The 17,124-nt window shown below is 38.3% G+C and overlaps 1 long non-coding RNA gene across 1 annotated transcript; it reads right to left on the minus strand.

Moving 5' to 3' along the window:
* Nucleotides 1-988: 988 nt before the first annotated feature.
* On the minus strand, nt 989-17,089 carry LOC146767418 (uncharacterized). Its single transcript, XR_014955784.1, has 3 exons — nt 15,838-17,089; nt 7,018-7,138; nt 989-4,607 (listed from the first exon to the last, which is right to left on the minus strand). It is a non-coding gene; the product is annotated as an uncharacterized LOC146767418 (long non-coding RNA).
* Between the last annotated feature and the right edge of the window lie 35 nt (nt 17,090-17,124).

A 17,124-nucleotide genomic window follows, 5' to 3' on the forward strand; every position in this document is an offset into this window, starting at 1 on the left:
AATAAAAAAGAAGATGAATTGCTGACAGGGAATGATCTGGATAGCAGGGTAAGAGTGGATTGCAGCAGGAAAAACTATGTGATTTGTTACAGACAAGAAGAAAACCAGGCATTCAGGCATGAAGAATGAAGGTTCTGCTCCAACAGTGGGAAAGGGTCTTTAAAAATGGCTCCATGATTATAAAAAAATTCCTATGTGACAACAGGAGAGGCTATGGCAAGAGGGACAGGGTTGTACCAGACTGGGTGCACAGAGTTACTGGGTGATTATTAAAATAATGTTAGGTATACTCCTGTGAACTAGGTAGACACTAGATAAAGTAAGGGATTTGATGAGAGAGTGAATTATTCACTGTAACATCTTGCATAGCTTGTTCTTGACTCTTGCTGAAAAAAAAATGTAATCAAATTTCTGTAAAGGACTGAGTCAAGCAAGAAGAGCCATGCCCGGTGTTCTGCTCAAGGTCAGACTGCAAGCTACCTTTTGTTCCATAATCTCTGAAGCCTGCTTGGGGGTGTCAGATGTTTGGGGTCTTTTTCTTCAAATATTTAATAAGGCCAACTCCTGCATCTCCAGCTTGCTACGGAAGTGAGTGAATAGCATTTCTGAAATTGAACTAAATTGCTTCAACCTCTATGTAATATTAAAGGTCCTGTTCAAAGCCCATGGGAATTAGACAGAGCTTTTCCATCCTTTTCACTTATCTATGGACCAGCCTTTTAAAGGGGGATCCAAGGGCAGTGTTTTCACCAGCCATTCTGTAAAATACCAACAGGTCAATGTGGGCCAGTCCAAATGCTACCCCATCTAACTGAGTTTGTGTGTGCTTAACATGTAAATAAAATCTTCAGTTAAATTACAGGCCACTGCTTTCTTCAGTATATTCTGTGGTTTTGCATTTATGATTTTGGTAATAGCTTCTTACACCACTGAAATGTAAATTTCATGAATAAATTCTATTATCTCTGGAATTTCACTGACTAAAAAACGAGCATGTATATGGTTTCAAAATAGTTAAATTCATTCTTCTCACATATCACAAGAAGAATTGCATGAATAATCCACACTGAATAATTTACTCAATAAAATTACTGTTTTAAGGTGACTCTTAAAAATATCCACCTAACTTTTTTGTCATTGCCAGGTGAATCTTTTATGGGCCACATTTGCTTACATAGCTGATACAAAACCCATTTCCTCTGAATCTTTGTGCAAGTATTCAATACTGGTACTGTGGGCATAATGGCTTAAATAACTTCGTTCTCTCATTAGATTCATACCCACAACCCCTGCCTCATCCCCTGTAAACATGAGCAGCCTTAGTAAGTTTTGCTGTCTATATGATGGATAAAAATTCAGGAGCAAAAATGTATAAATATATTTGGATCACTGGGTCCCTCTTCTGAACTTTCAGATTTTGCATCTTTGAATCCTATTCCAAAGCTCAGGCAGCACACTGTGGTTCCAGGGTTAGCCTAGCTCATCCCCCTACACAATTGTTGAGGAATCTGCTTTCTTGGAGAGATGAAGAACTGCAAGTTTTGAGACTGTTACATTTAGGCTGCTTCTTTCAATTTCCTGACTTTTTGTGCAAACACTCCTTAGCCTTAAATCACTTCCTTCCTCTCCTCGCATTTACTTTTCTAGTATTTTTTCAGTGAAAAAATTATAGCCTTTGTTTCAGTAAGGATGGACTTCACCATATTATTTCAGCAATTCAAACCATGTAATTCAGATTAAATTTCTTTCTTGATCCCCAGTCATAAATTTTATTCCAGAAGAAATCAGAATATTTCAATATAAAATAACAGCAATCAACAGTCTTTAAAGACTCTTCCTGAGACACTGTAAATCACAGCTGCACTACACTGAAGGCCTGTATGGTTATTCATGACTATCAGTCTGAGATGGATAATAGATGGGTGTAGTTCTAAGTCTTAATTGATCTGATGACAGCTGGTTCAAGAGATTCTTGTAATCTCAGACATTTGGATTTCTACTTTTGTTTTTAGTAATTCTGACACAGACTTCTTTCTTGTTTACTCCTTCTGTTTCACACAAGGAGTAGTATTTGGTGTGCAGCATTTCCTATTTCTTGCAACTCTCCAGTATTGCTTCTTCTTATGCATCTGCCCTTCTGTTACACTCCTGATTTATCCAACATTTTTTTACCATTTCTGCAGTTTCTAGGTAAGGAGTTCCCAGATTGCTGTAGAAATTCTTCTAATTGTGCTTCAACACAGGCATTTGCCTTCTGATAGACTGGGGTATGTTCTGAAGACCACAAAAACCTTCCATCTGGTATTAAGAGTCAACCAAATACCAGCAAATACCAGATTCAGCTGTAATTATATGACAACATTTCAAAGAAAATATCAAGTCAAATTTGTCCCAAAATCTTTCTTTCAGAAATGTCACAGGCAACCTCTTTTCATTACAGCAGTTCCTCTCTCTCTCTCTCTTTCTCTCTCTTATTGGTCTCTTCCTTATCTACATTATAATTCCTCTATTCACCCCTCACCTTTTCCATTTCAGTTCAGGTGCCATTATAAAAATGTTCTTAGAAATTTAATCCATATACACAATATTTTTTTTCCAGAAAATGACCAAATGAAGAAAAAAAGATCAGAAATATCACTGTAAAAACATTGTCTTTAGGTCCAGAAAAATGAACATATTTATTGAAAGTCTTAGGTCTTATTACTTGGGATGACCAGCTAAGTATGTTTGATAAATAACCTTTTCCCATACTTAGGATGTTTTCAAGCATTTCTTGATATTTGTGCCCAGAACAAGACCTAGTGAATCCTCTGTGCACTTAGTGACTGCTTAAAATTAAGCAATACTTAATGTGAGCAAAGGAGTGACTAAAAAAATGAACTTCTTTCCTCACTAACAAATTGCTAAATTAAACTCTTAAAATCTGAGGAAAATAACAGCTCCCATTGGATGGTTTTAAGTGCAAACAACAGCAATACCCTTTAACTAGGACTTTTAATGCAGTCTTAAGGTTTTTTGGTCTTCATTTCCCTTTAAACATGAACTCAGCCAGGGGGCCAAACGTTTCCTTCTGAGCTCTTGAACTGACTCTCAGAGTTTACAGCTATTCATTAACCTATGGTTTAAACCTTCCATCTTTAATATATTTTGCAGATGATAGAATATTACATCTGCACAGCAGTGTGTCCTGCTTAACAAACATGCCTGGAGATAAACTGAGCAGAGCATAAAGACGTTTAAGCAGATATCTGGACAAGTGGGTAAATATTGGAATGCATGATTGTCAAAACTCATTGCATGTTTTTGCAGATGTCTCAGCAGCTGATGGGAAATGTCAAAAGCATCCTGTATTTTGCACAGAATAGCTTAATAATGATCACAGACTGGCTGAATCTCTCAAAGTTAAGGCAAATCAGACACAGAACTCGTAAATGAAACATCTCAGGAATGAGAACTCAACTCAAAACAGCAAATATGCATTCTCTCTCTTTTTTTTTTTTTTTAAGGCTGTTTCCAGAGATCTTGAAAATCAGGATTTCATACCACCTCAAGACAGAAACTTGCTGGTGGTCTAAGACAGAAATCAGTTCCATTTCCCTTTTTCTGTGATTACTTTTTTTACAAAGATTTAAAATTTGAAATAGATGAATGTAGCTATATGTAGATGAGTGGTCCTTTATAAATATTCACTCTTCATTTTTTTCCCACAGATGATTCGAAGCAAAGCTATTGTGCTTTGCCTTCATATTAATCAGGTTTCCATATTTTGTATGCTTATTTGCTCATTTCTTTTTTAGGGTAAGTATTTTCTCTGTGATAATATCTATTGATCATACTGAATTGCAGAAATATGTCTCAAAACTGCTGTCTGATTGTTTGACTTTTGACTGGTTTCTGGTCATGTTTAGCAGAATGGAGGAGCCTTGGTGCCTGACCCTCCTCCAAGGGTATTTGGCTACCTCTTTCAATAACCCTTTCTTTCCCTGACTTTTCAAATTAAAACAAAAAATGGACTTGGCTAAAGCATTAATCTAGATTTTGTTTTTCCTGAGAAGTGCATAAACATAAAGAACACTTAATCAGGCATAACAGATAAAAAAGTTATTTATTTTTCTGAATGATTTATAGTCAAGTTTCTTCCATGGTTGCAGAAAAGAAGGAGGAATCAAAGAAGAGGTTCATTACTCAAAATGGCAACAGTCCCATTAGGGAGGGACAGCAGAAGGAAAACATAGCCATAATTTTACTTATTTTATGAGAGATGAGCTCTCCATTCTTCTCTGAGCAGACAATGGCAACTTCAATATAAAGAAAAACACCACCAGTGAAATAAATATGAAAGAGAAGGATTACTGATATTGTCTCAGGAGCATCAGATAGAGATAAATTCACTTTTGTTGCATTATGGTATGCTACTCTCATATGCCCAAGTAGCACATTTGAGAAGGCACAGGGTGAAAGAAGGGAAGATGGAAAGGAGGTTTTAGCAGCTCTCAGTTGTGTAACAGGATGTTTTTGGGGTTTTTCCATGCTGGGAGGCAGAGGGCAGGTTTGGGCATACTGAGTCCAAATTTTCCAGCTGTTGGCTTCAGCTCAACATCGTGTTCCTGCAATATAAAATATCCATCTCATAAATCAAAGAACTTTGCTGTTTCCCGTAGCTGCTCTCTGGCTTTTTGTGGTATTTTCACCCCAACACAAGCCATAGATGGATGAATACTTGCACTCATCCACATCTTTCTAAAATGGCTTTTCTGGCCAACAGCTCGAGTCACACGGAAACGGCACCAGCAATGGGTTTGGTATTTCAAAAATATGTATACAAAGGAGGATGAGACTTTTTCAAATTCTGCTCAGATGGTGCACAAATGACCTATTAAATGCTTTCAGATCCTTCCTGAAGACTTGCAACATAAAGCCTGAGTGCCTTTTGAAAATTGGTCCCAACACAGAGGCGTCTAATACAGAACAGCAACTTTTCATGGACTCCCTTTGTTTGTGGCTACTCCCCATTTCCCTGTGAGCTACAGCAGCCAGAGACAGCCAGCTCTTTAACAAATTTCCATAATTCCATTAAGCTCAAAGATAATTATGTAAAGTGTAAAAAAAATTTCATTTGGCTTGCCTGAAAGCTGTTGTAATGAAGGAAAGAAAGGCATAAATAATATGCTTTGTTTCCATTTTCAGTCTGTTCACTAATTGAAAAGAAGCAAAAGGGTCTAAACCCCCCTTATTTGATCCAGTCATTGTCTGGCAGTGAGGGAAGTGTCCTTGGGAGGAACAGTCGAACTATGCATAAAGACAAAGCAGAAAAAAATTGCAACTCTGATAAATCACTGAAAAGAATTATGAAAATTGAAAAATTATCAAAACCCCCAACATGATCATGGCCTAACCAGAGAGCAAATGTTTTCAGGCTTCATCAGCAATGTAGGGAGTATAACAGGATGTGGTCGGCTCTCAAACCTGCATGAAAGAAACTCTGCCTCACTCCTTGATGTAATTTGGAAGAAGCAGGATTTACAAAACTCTGGTTAGAAAATCTGTTCAAGGTCTGCCAGCATATCAACATGCATCTACCAGTGTGTGCCAGTGTGTGTCATAGGCAGATTATCCTCTCACCCTGCTCTGAGCTGTGAGGATATATGTGTGCACAGCTGTGGGTGAAAATCTACCTCTGCCCTCTCAGGTGATGCACACATGATACCAACCCCAAACTGTCTGAACTTAACATATATATATGGAAATAACTTACTAGAAATTACTAGAAGTACTTCTAGTAGTACTTCTTCTTGACTAGAACCAGGCAATATTAGCAGTACAGGGAAAGCAACACTTCCTAGTGCTGGATGCTGAAATGCTACTAGGGTTGTTTAACATAAATTGATGGGTTTTCTTTTTCTTTGTAACTAATTCTGTTAATTGATTAAAAGAAAAAACCCAACCCAACTCAAACCAAAAAGTGTTCAGATAAGCTTCAATGTTGGAATCAGGGAGAAAGGACCAAGAACCAAACCTGTCTGTTGTTTAAGCTAACCTCTTCAGTACCTGATCACCTTTTCCTGGAAATGGTGGATTAACTAATAGTGAAGGGAAAAGAAATAACTGTTTATTGTATTCGTGTGATTCTTAATTGCTGCTCTTGACACCGCTGATATCTCTTCAGGAAACCTGAGGTTAAGGAATTGTCACTTGTTTTTCAGCCTACAAGAAAGAATTTGTAAGGTCATGTATTCATTTCCAGTGTGAAAAATGATGATGTTGCTAGTGATAGTTATAAGTCTGTTATATGATCAAGTAACTAAGTGGACTCTTAAAGCAGGAACTAGTGAATTAAATGGACTTTAGAAGTTTCAAACCATCCCATGCTTCTATGAAAAGTCTGACTGTATGTACTTTTCTTTGGTGTGTCTAAATTCTTCTAATAAAATCTGCTTAAGTAGAAATATGTGCCTCTAAATTAACGACAATCTGGATCCTTTTTATTGAGGGTTGCCCTGGTTCTTGTGAAACAGGTAACTGATATCTGGTGAGCTTTTATGCATGAATTACCTTGCTGAGCAAATTAATTACCAATCCATCATGTTAGTTGAAGGAGGCTTAATTGTTTGGTGACATGTTATAACAATGGTAAACAACCACCCCCTCCTCTTAAAATACAGTAATAGGATGCTAGGGAGGGAAGGAAATGTTCCCTTGAGTTGTTCTTAAAAGATAAACTGTTGTGTCTGGCCCAAAGGGTAATAAAATATATTTACCCTTCAAGTGTCAGTGCCTGTTCTCCCAAACTGATTGCTACAGGATAGTTATGTTAAATGATGGGATATCTTCTGCTTCACTATTGCTTTCTCCTGTTCATTTATATTAGAAGATATTAATGCTTCCCAGAACTTTTGCCATTCCCCCAGAAAAATGATGGGGACATTACAGTGAGATAAAGTTTCTTTGTTGTAAACACAGAAGGAGAAAAGGAGGGATATGAAACAGCAACAGGGAGAATTAGGCAGCCTTTCTCACACTTGCAGCTTCCTCCTGCTCTTAGTTGTGGAGCCTGACCACTGGCTTCTGGAGAAGCTTGAAAGCCCCGTGGGAGCACACAGATTTTCACAGCACTCTTCCATGGGTTCCATATGAATTCCTGCAAGATAAACCAAGTTTTATTTTGATGGTTTATTGTCAGTATGCCCTTAAAAAACCTGAGAACCAAGTTTTATCTTTAAAAGCAATATCTATGCACATTTCATTTATTTCCCAGTGACTGGTTATTTTCAGTGAAAGTGTCATCTTCAATATTTATCTGAGTTTAAAGCTCCTTCCCTGCAAATACAATAAAAATGGGCTGAGATGACATGGTGAGTTTGTGATGATTTATCTTCCACAATAGTAGTACTTAATCTGTTCAAATGCTGGCCAATAAAACCCATAGAAACAGGACTGAGTAATCTCCTTTATGGCATGGGAGCACTTTATTACCCAAGTGTCAAGTGGCCTTTTGACTTCAGTGGGACTTCTTGTTGGGTAAAATGCTGTTATTTAATACGAGAAAATCATTCCCATCATTATTAAATACATTATTACATCCTATAACCACACAGATTCTTATCTTGCCAAGCCAATTTTGAAGGGGCAAAAAGTTCAGTTTTAGGGAGGATAAAAGAAAACAAATGCTGCAAGGATCAAATATATAACCAAACCCAGACCATGAACACCAGTGGGCCTGTAGACTACATAAGATTCTGAGCTTGGACCATTATAGAGTTCAACACTTAGATTGAGAGGCAAGATTAATTTTGATCCCTATTTAGCATTTATTTACTATTGCATTTGCCTTATCAAGTGACTGAGAACACTAAATAGTACTTTTTTTCCTTTGGAAAATGCTGGTAATGTTTAAACATTTCACATGAATACAGCAATTTCAAAAAGGCTTAATGGATATTGTTGCCATTTTTTAAAAATTCTGTTTTTTGACACTTTCAAATGATATGATATGCAATAACCAAATTGGAGAAATTTTTAAACTTTGACCTCAGTTTGGGAGGGTGTTTAATTTCAAATCTCAGTATATTGTAAATTATGTACATTTTACCTTTTTGACCACATCTAACACAAAAAGGCCATATTTGTATTGAATTGTTCAACTTAATCCTTTAGTCAGTTCTTAAGAATTTACTGGGCTATTTCCGTAAGGAAAGATTCCAGTTTGGATGTGGCCTTTAAGTCATGCATTAAGTTTCTTATGAAGGAAAGTGTGGCACACAGGGTGGTATATAAATCAGTGGCTAATCTCTCTCATCAATAAAGCATCAAGTCTCCTCGAATATGCAGTGCAATTTACAGACACATAATTCCAAATATTCCTGACCAATGACTAATAGCAGTTTATGATACCATGTATGGAACAATTACCACCATTCCTATTATCCTGGGAGGACTATCAGGTTTTTTGATTTAGAATAACAAAAACTAATTTCATGGAAACTGGGGAGGTGTAGAAATGTTATCTCCTTGTCTGTGTTTATTCAGTGATAGCATTGTTTAAAGCCCATGATCCTGTCTGCATCTGCCACTGCAGCTGGCCCAGCCAGCTCACCACTCTTTATTTAGCTGGATATTACAGCAGTAACATTTCATTACAGTTGTGCTTGGGAGAAGTCATAGTCCATTGGTTTTATTGAAGCTCACTTCTAGTTTACTTCCATTTCAGGGAAAAGGACAGCTGTTTTAATATGTACTTGGAGGAACACCTAAAGGGTTTTAGCGTTAATTAAGTTGGGAGGAACTGTTTTTAACAAGCACCTTTTTGTAAATGTCAAGCAGCTCAATCATGTTTCATTGTTATTATTCGAGTCAGAAATCAGGCAATGCAAGCACTGGCAGGCTTAGAGCATGGTGCAGTATTTTGGTGTGAGGCTTCTTTGAACTCCTAAGACTTGGTTAAATGTGCCAGGCTCCATGGAGAAGAGGGTACATTTGGCTCAGAGTGTATTTCCATCTCCCTGCTCTCTCTGGCGGAGAGACTGAGAAAGTCCTTATGACCCTTGTGAGAATGGGTTGGATGTGAAAAAAATATTTCACATATCAAAAAAAATTTAATAGACAGAGCCAATCCATCTTGATTTCATCATGAAACAGAACACAAGGGGCTAATGTTGTTCAAGCATCAGCCATGAGCAGGCACACACCAGAGCACGTCCTTGTCTTTTAGCATGCTCATATAAAGCTTCAATCTTTGCCACTTCACACTATGTTGAGCTACTTCCCAAAATGCCATCAAGCCCCAGCAGCAGGGTTTGTCTCATCAGAGATCTTCCTGCAAGCCTCCAGCTCATGGGTGTGACTGTCCTGATGCCCTCTAGACCCCTCTGCTGGATCCTCATGGGTTTGGGGGTGCAAAAAGGGGCAGCCAGGGTTTTTAGGCATTCAAACGACTACATGAATCAGTTTTTTTTTCCTCCCCCTCTTAGTCACCTCATGGTGTTATTTAAGAACATGAGAGGACAGGCTAAGAGCCTGGAAGAAAGCTCACTGCCCACATTCAATAAAAGTAGAGATGTCAACGGGAGTTTTGCCTAAGTAGTAACTGCAGTTTTGACCCTAGGATTTGGTGCATGGCCACACATTTTTATTGCTTCTGCATAAATGCATAAAAATGGCCACCTTGTCTACTTAATCACATGAAGCACTTAAATCAGTCATCCCCCTCCTTCAGGTTCAGGAGAAAAATATCACATTCAGCCACGGCTGCATGAAATTACTCCACAAAGCAGCTGTATAGACTTCCTTTGCTGCTGCTCACGTCGGAATATTTTTATCACTTAAATTCCTGTTTTATGACTAAAACCTTCAAATCTGTTCTCATTTTACTGGAGGAGATGCAATACACTGTGTGTATTGCATCAAATTACCTGATCACAATTTTATTTGCCTCTAATTGCTGATTCTCACTGCATTTCCACAGCATTAAGTGGTCAGGCTTTGCTGTTGCAAAGTGGTGTAGTCACAGAGTTAAACTTTTTTCAGCTGCTTAGATTCTGGCTCTAGTAATAATTTTGAAAGGGACAGCACAGTTCTTGTTCACTGTGCTTGTTACATTGCATCATCTATTTGATAATCAAATTATTTAGTGGATGAAATAAGGGTTGTTTTTAGTATAGCCTCAATTTAGCATTACCATAACAAGAAAACTCAAGACCTCCAAAATTACAACAAGCAAGTTGACTTTTAGCAGAATTGGAGATCATTTCCTACTGTAATTTCATAATTTTATCCCCTATATATTTATAAGCTACATATCTAAACCCAGCTAGGTACTGTGAGGAAATCCCTCACATGTGCAAACATCTGTTAATGTTTATGGTCCAAAAGCTTCTGCTCAGTGGGTTAAGAAGGCTCTGCTCAGGTCTCAGGATTGCAAGGTAGAAAAAAGCAGATGGGTGATTATGTGAAATTGTGACTCTTTGTGCTTGGGCACTCCATGGGAAAGCAGGAATGGGGGCTGAGGACACTCTTTAACAGTGTCTTTAACAATTCCTTTTCACTGCCTTGGAGCTGCAGTCAGACACACTCTTTAAGATTATTCCAGACAAGCCTGTATTACAGCTTTTCATGCATCAATAGGTGCAAGGTGGAAATATTGTGTTAAACACTTATTTTGCTGCTCTGAATAAAGAGAAAAAAAAAGTAAAAAACCCAAGTGATATATTCATTTCCAATAAGCAGTCAGCTTCTCAATATGATTACTCTTTCACTCTTTCCCATTGATGGAGGATTTTGGAACATAGCAAACCATGCCATTCCCTTTTGCCGTCAGAATCTACTTATTTCTGGAGCTTCGAGGCATTTCAAAGCATTGAACAAGACAGACAAATAAGGATATAAATGGTAATATCAAGTAACTGCATCATCACTTTAGTTCAACACAGATCCAGAACATTCATGTAGGCATATGTCAGGTTTTTCTTGAGTAAACTGGAACTAAATATAATCATTTATTCCTAAAATATTGTCTATTTTCAGGTAGGAGCTGAACTGCAAATGCATTAGGAGTGCATATGAAGTGGAGGAAGGCTGCAGTATGAGCCATAAAGCTGAACCAGCATCCTCTGTCAGTGCATCATGAGCACACTGGGCTATTGTTCATGTGTTATGATATGACCTTGGTCCTACACCGTAATTTTTTATTATCATAAAGAGTGATATAAAGCTTACCCAGCTTTTTGAACACAGGCCATCAAATAACAGCCTCTGTCCTCTCTTCACATTAAAACCTACAGTGATTAATTTCACTTGTAATGAAGTTTTATAAGAAACTTAAAAGCAGAACTGGTTTATCACTTGGGTTATCAAACCTTTGTTAGTGCCACTGGAGGAGTTTGAGAATATAAATCTTTGAGAAGCAGATAAAACAAACAAATCATAATAATCTAAGATCAAGCAGGGATCCACAACCTAGGACAAATAAAGTCATCTTGAAGATAAATATACAAGACTATCATAAATATCACTTAGTTTGTTTGAAAAGCTAATACCAGGGATTGACAACTTCATTTTAGTTTGAAATAAGCAGTGATCTAAAACTTCAAGGGCAGCAATACTAGTCTTCCTTGATGGCCTAATGAACAAACCAAAACCAAGATAGGGGGTGTCCTGTCCTGTTCCGTCCTTCCAGCTTCTAAGAAAAAAGATGTTAGATAAGATTTTAATGAAAGAATTAACCATCAAGTGAGAAAGTCTCAGAGATGTCAGTGAGAAATGTCTTTTTTGTCCTTTAGAACCCAATAATTTCACTTCTTGATCTAGAAAATCCTACAATAGTTTGGATTTGGATCAAGTTGTTGTCCTGAAGCAAAAGGGCTGCATGATTTTGACAAAGGCCTCAGAATAGTTCAGGGTTAAATCTGAAATATTCAATTTGATTTCTTGCAGAGTAATTTCATATTGAATTGTGGATTTCTCTGTTTTTAGATAAATTTTGGATAGTTGAGTTATTATTAGTATTTATATTTTTATAGGGTGGTTTTATTTGTTGGGAAATACTTTTCAGGTCAAATGTAGTGTTAGCGTTCCAACACTGAACTCCATGGAAATGTGATTTTCCTTATACTCTGCTGTCCCCTGTGCTGCTCTCCTTTTCCTTCAGCTGGATCCTGCAAACCATGGAATCTTCAGACTGAAGAGGGAAGAGCTTAAATTAATTTCCTTATTATGTCTTCCTAAAGCATCAGCATCATCACACCAGCTTGAGCTGGATAAACATTTGCTATGACCCAGAGATGCTGGCCCACATTCAGTTTTCTCGTTTGAATTTACAAAAGAATCAGGTTGTCAACCTGAAGCTGTCTCCTGTCAGCTCTTTGGCAGCCTTACATTTGGATCATGCTGCTGGTCTCTAAGCTTCAACGACATGAAATGAGTGAAAAATCTCAGAATCACTGAAAGGTTGAGGTTGAGAGGGATCTCTGCAGATCATCTGGTCCAGCTGCCCTGTTTGAGCTGGGCCACCACGCTGCCAAGGACTGTGTTCAGATGCTTTTAAATATCTCCAAGGATGGAGACTTCACAATATCCTTGGGCAATGATTGCCAGTGTTCAACCAATATCACAGTCGATCCAGATTCTATAAGTTCTCTCCACAGCCTCAGTAGAAATAGTAATTTATGATGGAGTAGAAGCAGACTAGGAAAAGCTACACTAAAAGAAGTATTTGACAAAATTTTGATCCAGTGTTTCTCACTTGAAGAAAAATAAGTTGTCTGTGACAAGGCTTTAATTACATTTTCAGGGTCCAAACTGAGTATCAGAAACTGAATTTGTATTGATACCAAAGCCAAAAGGGCTTCATTGCAAGAACTTAACCTTTATTTAAAAAAAAAAAAAAGGAAAAAAGAAAAAAGGTTGTAATAAGTACATTAGGTTTTCAACTAGCTGTACATGAGACTATTGAAAAAGAAAATAACCAGTTTAGGACTATGGAGAATGTGAATACGGACCCAGGAACTAATAAAATGACACCTACATTTTAAGACTTAATTATGGCTTTGTTACGGACTCCTCTCTCAGATTTATAGCTAGAGATTTATAAGAGCAGCTGTGTAATAATAAAAAAAAAAGATAAATGGGAAAACTTGTTAATTTATTGCCAGAAACTAGTCAGTGGGAAGTAAATAAACTCTTTTCTTTCCATATGGGCAGTGGATAAGCTCCTTGTATTTGTGTTCATCTTTGACTATACCTTTAGCTGTTCCCTTATCCAAAAGGGGATCTTTCCCTTTCCCCCTGTAGCCCAGCTCCCAGCCTGGCTTATTCTGTGTGCACAGCACAGCAAAGGACAGGGAACATCCAAATACCTCAGCCACCTCCAGCTGCCAGGGGAATTTGGGCTAAGCCGAATGCAATTTGCACACTGGAAGTTGGCCAGCACACCAGGACTATTATCTCCAGTTCTGCAAAAAGGTCTGGGGGAATGTTAATTAACACAAGTGCCCAAGACCTTGTTTTTATGTGTCTTGTGGAGGAAGGACACGGGGCTGGAGAGAGGCACGGAATTTCTAATGAACACAGAGGGTAGTTACATTGTCGGCTTTTAGCTGGGATGGTTGTGTGTGCTCAGAGGCATATGGCACTTTTCAGTGATGGAAGGGAAATACTGCTCAGAGCCTCATTTTATAGCTGATTAGCTAGGTGATGACTTACCTGCAAGTCTGAAAACAAGTAGCTTGAGTGGGAGTGATTTAGAAACTTATCTGGGCATTAGCCACCACTCCAAACTATGGTGACTGTAAATGAAAGGGGGTGTGTGCAACAGAGAGGCAGTTCTGGCTATAACTCTGTAAAGCTTCCCAGAACATGTCACAAACAAAACAAAACATGTTTTGTTTTCTGAGATGCTTCAACTCATTTGAAGAAAAATGAAGATATTCACTACAGAGCTGTCTGACAGGCTTGAATTTTGGCCTTTGTCTCATTTTTTCTGCTGGCTTAACACCAAAGTAATTTTAAACTGAAAATCCACATTTTCCTCTTTATGTATATAATTATTTTCTGTCTGCAAAACCAGAGTTTGGTACAACATTCAAGCAGACTTTAAGCAGAAATACAGAAACGGGATAGCTCAAAATAAAGATGTGCTCATAAATGAGCTCATCTCCTCTCCTGACTGAATTATGTTCTGGTTCATGATAAATGGAATTAGTACAATACGTAGTTATTGTTGGAGGATGGACATGTAGGTTAAGCCACTAGAGGGAGATGCAATATGCATTTGGCTGGAGTGAGGAGAGTACTTGATACCATGGATTCCTTTGCAGCAGGTACAGGTAAACAGCATCAGTGTAAGTCAAATGAAAAGGGATTTTACTTTTTTTTCCTACAGTGTAAAACATATGCATCTATAATAAATAGAAATGTATAATATGTAACATATACAGGCATACTTGGCTTTAACAGCATATTTGAATGCATGTTCATGCCAAATTATGTTCACATATAGGCATGACAGTTGCCAAGTAATTCTTGTGCACCAAATGGCTCATTAACACAGCTTGCAGTTTCCACTCTGTGTCTTGGTGGGGTGACCAGCACCTCATTGTGATGATATGATGGTTTCTGGGTAACAAAAATTCCTTAATGCTAGATAAAATGTTGGCAGCCCTGAGTCTGGGCCATGCTGCCCTTTTCTCTATGCCCAAAGCCATCTGGATAATGAAATATTGGGCTTCTCAAGAACCCGAGTGAGCCACGATTGAAGCTGACCTTCTTCTCAGCTTTCCAGGGCATGTGACAGGTGTCTTTTTGCTCTTGGATATACACTTGGTTAAAGGGTTTACTGGTTAGGAAGATTACCCCCTAATTTGAGGTATGATGGCAGCTCTTTAATGGGTGAATACCAAGCACAGAGGAACCGCAATAATTTTGAGAGACTGGATTAGAATTTAAAATCTTCTTGACAAATGGGTGAAATGAGCTGAGAAAAACTGGACGTGGTTCAATGAAAACAGAGAAAAGTGGACGCTTCTAAGTGGAGATAATGAACTGCACAAACACCGGATGCAAAACGTCTGCTGGGCATCAGCCCTGTGAAACAGGATCTGAAGGTTACCAAGGTTCACAGACTGAGCTTGAGTCAACATCGTCACGCGACTGCAAAAAATAAATATTAGAGCGGGCTGTGTAAACAGGGGAGCTGCACATAAAAGTCCTGTGAAATAATCCTTCCATGAGGCCACGCAGAGACAGCGCTTCTCACCTGATGTCCTTGGCAATGTATTAGAAAGAGAGGTGGGCCAGTGAAAGAGCATCAAATGGAGAGCATAAAAACATTAAACAGACCAGAAAATCAATCTCTTTTGGAAGAACTGGGTAGCTTCAGCTAGGAAAAAAAAAATAAAAAAAAGAAGCTAACACAGCCCAAGAGTGTGAAAAAGTGTTGCAAAGACAGAAGGAATTGTTCTCCTTGTCCTCTATGGTTTGGACAAAGTTTAATGGGTTATAGTCTAATTTGCACGAAAGGAGATGTAGGGATAAACATCAGGAAAAATCTGTAGATGATAAATAGTTGGGAAATTTCCATGAAACATGGTGGAATTTCCATCATTAGAGGTTTCCGTGAAAGGAAAGCAAAAGAAATGAGTTGATCTTGTTTTGGGGGTACAGAAACAGAACAATCTCAAATGGGACCTTCCAGCCCTATTTCTTGAAAGTAAGACACATCTTCTTGATGAAAAATGGACTTTGTCAAATATAGGTTTGATGTAAATACTTATAAAAATGATAGCATAAAATCAGAATTATTATTTGCTCTATAAAATAAAATATTCTTAATTATCAGATACTTACATATAGCCAATTATAATCCAGAAAAATTTGTTCTGGCGGGCAGAAGAACCACAGAAATTAATAAAACCTTTCTTATCTAAATTCTTCAATAAGGTGACCCCAGCACATTTCTTTCTTGAGTCAAAGTAGTGGCTTTTTGTTTGGGTTTTTTTTGTGTATCTGATTTGAATTTAAAGCACAAACATCCTGGCACTGCTGCACCCTGGATCTGCCATACATTCTCTGAGAATAAAAGTTCCACGCCTCCCTTGTTTACACCCCTTCCTGGCAAACTCCCAAATGCCTTGAGTCTAATCCAAAAGCATTTCAAACAGAAACCATACGGATATGGAGGGAATATTTTATCTTTAACGAAACATTTCTATGGTACATTTAAATAAACATTTTTTAAGGTTTCCTATTAAATTTTATTAGCATCCTACTGAGTAATACAGCCAGTTGGACTGGCCTAAGCTGCAAACAAACAAACAGTATAATGAAACAAACAGAAAGCCCAACAGGATATATTCTGGAAAAGATTGTTCTGAGTGGGGCAGGCAGCACTGATAGGGTTGCAATATTCCCAGCTACTACATCCCACCATGCAAGCTCAGAGTCCTGAGGCCTTTTGTGCTTCCTCTTTTAAAAATAATTATTCATTGTGTTTGTGATTAATGAATCTCTTCATTTTGGGATGTCAGTATTTGTGGTTCCTTTATATTCTGCACAGAGAGATTTGTTTAATGACTGACAATTACAATGGGATCATTGTCTTGAGGAATAAAAGGCAGAAAAAAACATTGTTTGGATTTTTACTTTTTTTCCTTCTTGAAAGTAATGGAATCCAGAAATATAGATCCAGACAACTTTCTGATGGAAACCAGTTTAAGACTGTTATTAGTCCCATTCAGTCCCCTGGAAGGATTAAAAGGTCATTTGTTTTATGTTACAAACCTGTCTCCAGTTTATGTACAAATGACACGCCGAGGGGGCAGCTGGGGCATGAGGATGGATGGTGAGGATGAGGATGGGTGTGAGCCCCATGAAATGGCCCTGTCAGATCTGCAGGGCTGGGGAGCCCCTGCTCAGCTGGTGCCTGGAGCAGCCCTGCCCAAGCAGGTCCCACCCCCCTTGGGCCCCTCACTCCTTTCCCTGCTGGAGTCCAGGGGCCACGTCCAATGGCAACATTTTGGGTGAACGTGAACCCCAAATGCCACCACCACTGCAAGGCACAAAGAACTCACCCTAAGCTTCAGCTCAGCATCACTGAGGGGATGTTCCCTGGGAGGCTGGGCTATCCTCCCCCAC

Source organism: Lonchura striata, chromosome 5 (assembly GCF_050655825.1).
Source record: "Lonchura striata isolate lonStrDom1 chromosome 5, ASM5065582v1, whole genome shotgun sequence".
In the NCBI taxonomy this organism is placed as follows: Eukaryota; Metazoa; Chordata; class Aves; order Passeriformes; family Estrildidae; genus Lonchura; species Lonchura striata.